Here is a 10779-nt window from a genome sequence, read left to right as displayed (position 1 = left end):
TGAGTCTGAAGTGGCTGTTAGGGTTTGGCCAATTCCCATAACAACCACAATTCCATGTTGACCTAAATTTCATCTCTGGAGTTTGTTGTTCATCAGACCAGCTGATATGTTTCCAAGTTGGTTAAAAGCAAATTTTCATCCACTGTCTTTGGGTGGGTCAGCAAAACCAACAACAGAACAACAAAAACACCACATTAAAAACACACAAAATGTAAAAGCCCAGCATTGTAACAATATTGAAGGGTTAAGAATATTTGAAATATAAGTTAAATCATGACAATCAGTACAAGACAGCTATTATGTTATCTTTAGCCAAAACTGAGGAGGCTCTCTTTCAAAACTACACCGTCCAATCACGGCAGATACCATAGTCCTAAGGCAGGATTCACATTAATATATTTTAGACCATAGAACTTTGTATGGGGTTACTTCATGCATTGCTGCATTGAACTGCTTTGCACTTAAAAGTTGTAAAAAGTAAATCAACTTTGAAGGCATCAGCAAATGAAATCACACTTATTTAAATGGTTCAGCACATCCAAAAGCTGGTCTAATACTGTTATGAAAATATCCTGACAGAGAAAAGTTGTTGCTTGCACAGTTAGGAATCAAATTAAAGAAGTTGATCATTGAATAATCAGCTTGGTGTGCATCAAGTTGGTAACAGGCAGCTAGCTTGACTAATGCTAACTGCTTGGTTTTTGCACTATTATGATCGGACATGTGATTTTTGTCTAGGGGTGTTGAGAATTTAAAAACAAACCACTTAAGAAGCTTATAAAGTATATTAATGTAATGCCTTTGCAAATAGGAACTATCATGTGTTACTTACATATAATAAATTTGATGGATGGATGGAACTAAACAAATTGGTGAATGATAGATACAAAAAAATACATAGTGCCTGAAAAATTGAGACATGGATGAATAGTTAAAAGATAGATAGCATTAGATTTGTGAATAGTACAAAGTGGGTGATGGATGGATGGATACATGGATAGTACACAATAGATAGATGATAGCTAGATGAATAGTACCAGATAGAAAGTATCGGATATATCTATGGATGGATGGATAGATGAATAGATAGATCGATACATATGGTATCTGATGTACAGATTGTTTGTGCCAGACAGACAGGCAGTACCAGATGGATGGATGGATAATACCAGATAAATAGATATATATCGATAGAACCAAATAGATGGGTAGTACTAGATAAATAAATGGATAGATAAATAATACCAGATAAATAGATTGATTGTACCAAATAGTACCAATAAATAGACACGTTTCAAGCAGGCAGACGGGCAGATAAGTAGATAGATCTGTGCTACTATTAACACAGAAGCTCCAAAAAGGGTACCTTTGACTATGATGCTGTTTTCAGTCAAAGAGACTCCACTATGATCCGGTATAGGATAAATGTGCATTATTGTGAACTTTAAATCATGCAAAGCTACTCTACTAGAATCCAACTATAAGGTAGTTAGGTGGAAGTGAACAGATTAAGTCCACTTAAATAAAGGTGAGCCTGTCTTTGCTGCATGGTCAAGAGACTAACAAGTGAAAAAGGAATGTAGTAGCAATAATGGTTGATATGCTTAAAGGAAGACAACCCTTTCTCTGACATTTTGGTTTATTTGGCCAATTTCTCACAGATTATGCATTATCTAAACAGCAGCCTTCAAACTGTAGAGTGACATCTGACCTCCTAACTTGATTTCTGTCCAAAAGCCACAGTATCTTACTCTCCCTAAGCCTCATTGTGGCACCATTGGAATGGGCATTGGCACTGCAGAGAGGTGTACTGTGCCAGCTACTACCCATAATTCTTTTTCCTCAATTAGTGCTGGCCGCTCAGCCTTTAGTATTGACAGATAGTTGTATATTATCCCTGGCTGCATTAAATGCTTCAGAGATTTGCACTGTAATTTCAACCACAAAGTTGAGCAAATCCTTCACACTGTGCTAACGTGTAGTGGGGCCACTTCCTAAAGACATTAGCATATTATGCCTTGCTTAACATTTAGCATGGGGAAATTAAAGTGTGCCAGAAAGGAGAGGAATGATGGGAGTCAAAATCTAAAAGTATATTGGTTATAGTTATTCATGTCTTAATCATTTTCTCAACCTGACATAATGATAATCGGTCGTACTTCAGCAGGTCTGACCATGTACCACATATAGACTTTCACTCATAGGTTTTGGCATATGGACACTGAAACCAACCACAGGGAAAAGTGCAATCTGATCAGTCAACTTATGATAATATTATAGTTAGGACTGTGAAAGGTCAAACCACAGCACACGTCTTGTTTTACGTGGCCTCCGCTGAGAGAACCCACAGATGGCTTCAGCATTGCTGCAGGGCCAGCAAACTGCAAAGTGCCTCTGGGGAAGGGATAAATGCCAGCAAAAACTCGTGCCCCGCCTTTCACCCCTTCCACCCTCCACTCGTTGTCCCTCACTCCCACATGGATGCTTGTTTGAAACTCCGCACTGCTGGACAGTCACTCCACAGTCGCTTGTGTCCAGAAATTCGCACAGCAGCAGAATCTGCTGTGTACACGCTGTCTTCGGCATCTAGGGAGCATATCAGAGTAATTGGGGTGGATTAACTGATCATCATCTTTTGACCATGTGACCACAATGTTTAAAAGGTCAGCAGTGGTTCATTTTGCCAGCTGTCTTTTAAACTACCTGTTGCAGTCTTTTTGACTTTTTTTGGAATCAAAATGAGGCATTTTCTGGTCATTGTGCTGACATGAAGAACGAGAACAAAAAGAGCAGTTTTGAATTGCTTGCAGTATGTCCCACTTATTAATTTCACATACAGCGCCATGTAGATAGTATACTCATCTCCTGTTACTGCCCTAATGTGCACAGCTACTGCTTTTTAGGTCATATTCAGCAACGAGGGCAACTGTACCCCACTCTTGCAACCCAGAGGTAACCATAGACTTTAACAGAGTCATCAGATCCAAAATAAAATGACATGAACTATATTTAACCCCCTTTCCCACCCTATTTTTGGAACTTTTATGAGTAGTGGTCACATAGAAAGCTGTTCTCAGTTCTGGGTAATTGCACCACCTGTTTCTGTTTAGAAATATGAAGCTAGCTTTATAAAAAAGACAACATTTTTATACACCCACATACATAAAGGACATAAAGATAATGTTGTCACATTCAAATGTAGTAATCAGTTAATTTAACAGTTTTAAATAAAACTACCACCATAGCTGACGACCCACCAAGAAGAAACAGGAAACTTAGTAGCCAGTAAAATTATGGCTTTAGGTGGGCATGATGTATACTATATACTTGTATATATATACCTACAGTCCCACTTCTTTTAATCTTTTAAATGGTTATTAACGAATTTTCTTGTGTGCCGGTAAATGCGACTCTATGACTACCTGTGTATGTATTGTTATTACCTATGTATTGGTATTTTATATCTACCCTGCAAGAAGAACAGAGAAGAACAACTTCTTTCCTTCTAATGACAGGATCTGTCTCCACCTGGGATGAACAAATCCATCCTTTGACAGAACATTAACATGCCGTCCTCCTTAAGGCACTTTAGCCACTGCTTCTGCGTCTCCCTAGGAGTGATCAACCTTGGGGACTGAGACAAAAGGCTTTTCAGATAAATTGTCATGGCTTCTAGCCACATGGACATGACATCAAAGTTGCAATTCTTGCATCTTATATGAAATTTGTGCTGACATCTGCATTTAAGGTAAGTCCTAAGATCTACTGAAACATGAATATTTCCAGATATATAGGCAGAGAGCCTCAGATCCATAGATGCCACTGGGGCTGACAGTTCAATGGGCATTTGTCAGTTACAGAAAAGGGAGTTGAGCTAATGCTTCCTCATCCATGCTGCATTCACCCAAGAGGCTATTATATAAAGCTATTAAAATTATTTAAAAATGTGTATTTTTGTCATGCTCAGCCTTGGTCACATGCCAGATGTTATTTTACACATTCCTTGAAATGTACCAAGTTACATGGACAAATGTCCCTCTAAATTCAACTCATTGCTGGAGTTACAGTACTAATGGTGCAGGCAATTCAATGGGTTTTTGTTTTATCCCTGCCTCACTTTTTCACCAACTTTCATGAAAATAAGCTAAGGTAGTTTTTGTGTAAATCTGCCAATAAATAAACTGTACTGAAAACAACCTTCTGAGATAGTACATGGTAATTATAATTTTAATTGTATATCATTAGTCTCCTCTGAGTGCACAGAAGTTTAAAGACATTAAATACTCTTAGTCAGGCCCCCAAAGAATCAAAATCTTCTTATTATCAGCACAACGCAGAAAACATTTATCAAAACTGTTAACATACCACCGGTCCATATGGGACTACTTTGCTGCATCTACTTTGTTTCTTGGCTGGTAATTGGTGCTGGTGCCTTGCTGTGACTCTGCACTTTTCTGCTAACCACTGAACGGCTACTCAGTTGTTTTTATGGGCTTCAGGCACACACACTAATGCAACGGCCATTAAAAAGCCACAGGTTCCCAACCATTGGAGAATTTACAGTCACACGAAAATCAATTTCATGGGTCAAGGGCATATTCAATGGGGCCATCAAGTCTGGTGTTTGTAATTTTTAATTACTTGTCATCAATTCCAGTAGCAAGAGGTTATATCCCAAGATGTGCTAATTGGAGGAATATGTTTTAGGTAATTAAAGAAAATGCTACTGCTGTCTAGCTCAAGAAATATCTAGTTTTTCAAAGGAATAACTGCTTTAAGTAGGTCCGTTTTAGTCATATGATGTTTTTAGCTTTTAAAGAAACAAACCTATAAATAAACACTGCTTATGTTTCAAATATATTTGCCATAAACTTTTTCCATATCAATAAATGTCAAGCCCATGCTCAGACAGTCTCTTGGATCTATCCACCGAGGCCTAATTCTGGAAATTCCTGCTTGCTGCATGAATGTCACTCAACCAATCCTCTTGTAAAATTAATTGTGTGCATTAATCTGTAAAAATGTACCATAAATGTTATTTCTGAGATGTCAAAACCAATCCAGCCCTCTTTGACACATACCTGATACTATTCTACATCCGTCTCTGTTAAGAGCACAGGCATATCATTGGGAGACAGGAGGTTTCCATAATCCTCCCTCCCGTTGTCTCCTTAGAGGAACATCTACCCTTCATCACTGTCAGCTCTCTGTCCCAGGAGAGGCAATGCTCAGCTGCCTTGTAACTTGGGGTCACATTTTTTGCTCGTCACCTAACCCCTCCTCACAAACAAACACTGACATTGAGGAATTTTGTAAACATATCTGGAGTGAACACCAAATTTGTCCTCGCTCCAAGCTTCCAGCAGCCTTACAAAGTCATTAATCAAGCGATAGCTTCCCAGAGGTGACTGTCAGTTTTGGGGTTGGAGTAGTGATTCCTCATTGCTAAGTGAAATAGCAAGCAGAGCGCAGACGGGAAGGATAAATCACTATAGAGGTGAAGACAGGTAGCATTCAGCAGCTGGCCATCTGGCCCTTATCATGTCCCAGACTGGCTGATTTTATTGCTTTTCATTGCTTTCTGGGGGCCCGAGAGACATTTTAATAAACAACCTGTCAATCTTGCCTGATATGATCATCTTCTGGTTGTTTAAGTGATTACAACCTGGATTTTAAACATCATGCCCTCGTAAGATGAAGTGTCTTCCCAGGGGCACATTGTTTAAGTCAGTAGTCAGTTGGACTTTATGGGGTGTTTACCATAACCACTAATCAATGTATTTTCATGGAATAAGGTTTAAAATTTTCCTATAAAGGAGAGTTACTTAACAGACGCCAGTTTCACTTATAAATTGACCTCTTCTTTTAATTTTGTGACAAATGGGTAATTTGGAGGTTTCTTAAATTAGGCCAAAATGGACTGTCCTGCTCTGTTAGTTTGCAATATTGTATATATTGTAATATTGTAATTGAGATCATGGTTGTTGCACTGTGACTGCACCATGATGACAAGAAAGCTTGAACTTGTATGTGACGACCCTAACAACACCAAATAGGCTAAATATTGTCCATTAGGCCCCAGTTAGAGAACCTTAGAGACTGGTTGGTAACCACTTAGCAACCATCTGTCACTAGGTGAAACTGGTCATTGTAGATGGTGAGTGTTTGCCTGCAGATTGGGAACTGCTCACTAACTGGTTGTGAAACTGTCAAGAGTAGGACACAAACCAGCTGCTTGTAGTTTGCCTTGCACTTTTTAACATTTCACTTGCCCAGGGGTTATTTAGCAAATGCTTGCAAGCCATTCTGCAACTTTTATGCAAACTGTGGCAATTGCAGCAATCTGGTAGTAACCCTAACAATTACTAAGAGGTTTTTGGTGCCACAACCTCTTTGCAGCCAATTTCATCTAGCAGCAACCAGCAGCCTCCAGCACCCACTTGCCAACCAGTCAGGGAGGGAACATGTATTTCTCCCCTCATCACCAGTGGTTGTATCACATCCAATATGGCAAAAAAACTCTCAAGCAATTTGTATTCACAAATTGTTAACCAGTAAATGTAAGATTTATCAAGTAGATCTAACACTTACTTGTTACTTACTCATCTAGTTTGAAAAGATGCCAATGGTAAAAGCACTGATCTTGAGACTTTGAAATAGGATTTCACAAACCAAAACTTTGCAATCATAAGTCAGTGTACTGCTACTGCCATTCCCAGGCCCTGATAAATAGTGCTGTGTCAGAAAGGCAGATTTTATGCCAGATCAAATATGCAAGTTAGCTTACAATTTGTCAATATTATCAAGGAAACTTGCTAAATTAGCCACAATAAAGACATCTCGGGGTTATTTTAATTAAAAATAAAAGACAGTCAGCACATTCTTAATGAAACTAGTGCGTTGCTGATGTTGGCTACAGTTTTGCATGGATGTCACACTCATTAGTCCAGACAGGCTTCACTCGATAAAACTAGCTTTCTTTTGGGTAATGTTATTAGGAATCAGGCATTTTTCATTTAAAAATACATTACTAATCAGAGAGCATTCCCAACCCCACTCTGCCCTGAAAGAAGTGTGCATAATTGTCACAACCTGCTGGCGCAAGCTTCATTTTGCATTATTTTTCAAAGCTTTTTGGTTGCTGTGTTCCTTTTTGTCTCTGGATCATCAGGCTTTTTTAGCATGTAGCACTAGCCATGTTTTAAAGCCCATTGACTGGTAGTTAACAAGTTCACTGTTAGTTTATTGCTGGTCTTCAAACATCTTATAGGTGCATTGTTAATCTTTTGGAGCTGAGTTAAAACCTATTCATACATTGATAACGGTAAAATGATAACTAAACTTTTAAAATGCGTACTTATCATACTCCCACACATATACCAGTGTTTTCAGACGGAGCCTTACAGATCCACATATCAGCTTGAAATAGGTGTCAGTTTTCTTTTTTCTGCACTAGGAAAATACATTATTGCTATAAACATGTTATTTAATGGTTTTATCCAACTTTGTGGCCTCTTGCCATCCTTGAACCTTGCTGCTTGTGCAGGAAGACCTTTACCACTGAGCTATCTAACTGCTGAAACACTTCTCCAGATGGTATGCTTTGCACATCTGTTAAAGGCTCCAGATGTTTTGGGATGCACCTGGCAAGCCCCAGGGCATCGTTTTAATTTGTCCAGATGTTTGGGGAATCTTGAGGGCTTGTTGAACGAGGTGTAGGAGGAAAAGAAATGTTGCAGTCTGAAAACTGTGAATATTGTAAACCATCCATCAACTGTGTTAAAGCGACTATCAACAATTAGTCGATACAAACAATATATAAACTCTAATTACTGTAGTTAAAACTAATTTTCTGTTCTTATCTTATTACCTTAAATGGATGTGTGTCCCTTTGTAGCTTGCTTACAAAAATATGTTTATTGATAGGCAATGAAAAGGCATACAGTCAATTCCCAATGTTATGAAGTGTATAAATGCACAGTAAAAATGGCAATAGTAATAGCAAATCATAAATGGTGTCTAGAGAATGTATCATTCACTCTGTTGATCCCCTGACCATAAGGGGGACATTTATAACTCCAAATGAAATATCTGTCCTCTAACTGGATTGATTGTGATTGAATATGGCACAAATTTCTATGTTTTTCTGCAGATAAATTCTAATAACGTTGGCAAGGTGCACATAGTGTAGCTCTTCAGTTTTTCCTTTTGAACCTTTTCAGCCTCTTTTTAAGTCATTTTTTGCTGCCAGTTGTTGGTCAGCCGAATGTCTCACGCATTTGATTCAGAAAAAAATGTTTCACCAACTATAAAATCTTTAGCAAATGTATATGAAATGTGCTACAGACTTACTATAGAGGATAAGATCCAGATTATTTTGATCTCTTGACTTTCACTTCACTTTTTCCACGTTAACCAGCTCAATATCCCCTTTGTGGATTGGTTCAGAAGTCTCTAAAGACATTCATGTTCCCTAGATGGGATGTCTTGATGACTTTAGTAATCCCTTGTCTTTTCCCTACTGCAACCTTGAGGTCCAAAATTTGGTACAGACATTAATGATCTCCAGAGTGTGACTTATAATAACTTCCAGTCATACTTAGTTCTTTCATTTCATCATCATATTGCTACTCATGTTCAAGTACAGTATTGCACTATACCCACTACAACATCAACATCAGCAAGAAGTCCCTTTTTTTTAAATCACACTTGAAAAACAACAGGAGTTGAGCCAAAGTGCTTTCAGGTCAAGACACAGATTATTATTTCAAGTACACAAAAATATAAATATTAAAGCAAAACCCAAATAGCATGGCTGCACACTCTTAGAGCCACATTTTTATCTCTCTCTCTTTTTTTTTAAATACAGGCATGGATATTGGTCTTGTGCTATTTTGTATTATAATTATTTTTTGTCACTTTGGTTCAGACCTACCAACCCACCCTATCTACCCATCCTACCTAGCTATCTTCCTACATACACAACCCAACTAGATTTTCAGCATGCTAAATATAAGCGTGTAACGTCATTCTGAAGATGCGGGAAGAAGTATTTCACTCCAAGTGCAATTACGCTTTATTACAGTAACATAAAGGCACGATTGGAGCTGTAAATTCTTAGTCTACAGTTCCAGTTATAAATGTTAACACAAGATTTGTGTTTTGCTGATGTTTCATTTTAGTCCTTTAAATGTATATTTTTATGGTTTTAGTAGCCTACCAAAACTATTATATAAATATAATAGCAATATATAAATATTCCAAAACATAAAGCAAAGACTACTCTGTAGCCAGTTCCCTGTAGAGTTAAAGAGAGAGAAAAAAAGATCTGAATTTTGTCATGAACTGGCTGTGTGGAGGCAGATGAGGACCCAAACGCAAAACTCACGGAGACAGGAACTGAACTCAAAATCACTGCTTTATTGCAGGCCTTAACACGAAACAGAACTAAACTGGGAATACAGAAAGCCACACAGGTTCGGGGAGGAGACATTGACGACACGACACCGAACTGAGGGAGACATGCACATAAATACACAGAGGGTTAACGAGGGAAGTGGGAGCACACGGGGAACACAGCTGACACAGATAATCGTAACGAGACAGGGCAGGAGTGAACACAACATGACACATACTGACGAGAGACTGTCAAAGTAAAACAGGAAGTACACAGAGGTTCAGACAGGAGGAGAGAGAGCACAGACATAACGGGCTGGGGAAAACATTAAATGAAACACAAGGAGGGGAAACGAGGGCTCACAGATACACAGAGGGGCACACAGGGGGTAATCAAATAAGGAACATCTTTAACAGAACCTAGGAACCACGGCATAAGGAACAAAATACAAAAATACAAGAAAACTGAGAATGCTGGGCCAACATGGCCCAGGACCATGACAGATTTGTGGCCATGTTTATGGCATTTAAGTAACATTTAAATCTGTGGAAAAATTACTTTTTACTTATGCTTTTTACTTACTTATAAAAGTAAGTAAAAAGCATATGGAATACACAGGAAATGTCTTTATCTTTAGTCTTTGTTAGTTTGTCAACAAACCAGCCTGAAGATGTTCTGCTGAATATGTTTATTGAGACTGTCTACATGACGTGCCTAGGGTTTAGGTTTATTGTGTTATTGTAATGTTGTTAACTTCATATCAGAAAAACAAACACTAACATAGAAACTAATAAAAACTCAACTGAAACCATTTTAACCAATAAAAAGCTAAACTGAAAAGAGTAAAATAAAAATAAAAGAAATAATTTTTTTTAAAAATTCAATCACCTCTAGTTTTGGTAAATCTATTTGATTTCCATAATCATTACTAGATTCCCTTAAGTACGTATTTTCATATAATTACTAAAAAATCATCAAGCAACTTTATCATATGTTATTAATGGCTATTTGTGAATGCACACTTAACAAAGAGTATGTTTAATCCATTCAATTTCTATTAAATTTACGCAACAGGAATCCTATCCAATAACGGGGTCTCCAGCTGCCTTGGACTACTCTTTCACCCCTGAACATCCTTCTTCCCGTTCTCACTCTCACTTCCTCACCTGTCAGAGGTGGAATGTTGCTGGCGGATACGGTCCTCCAGGGTCGGACTCCTGACAGATGTAATGATGCTCAGTGGAAATGTATCCCAGCTCCTGTTCACAAACAACACACTGCAGTGAACACTGTGGAAGAGCAGCTGCTGTCTGCCCGAAACAAGCAGCTTATGAATGAAAAAGATGGGCAGTCATTACTGAATCAGAGCAGCTCATGTGGCT

Source organism: Neolamprologus brichardi, chromosome 16 (assembly GCF_056152115.1).
Source record: "Neolamprologus brichardi isolate AB-2024 chromosome 16, ASM5615211v1, whole genome shotgun sequence".
Lineage (NCBI taxonomy): Eukaryota > Metazoa > Chordata > Actinopteri > Cichliformes > Cichlidae > Neolamprologus > Neolamprologus brichardi.
The sequence above is the reverse complement of the archived record's forward strand: the minus strand, read 5'-3'. Positions refer to the sequence as shown.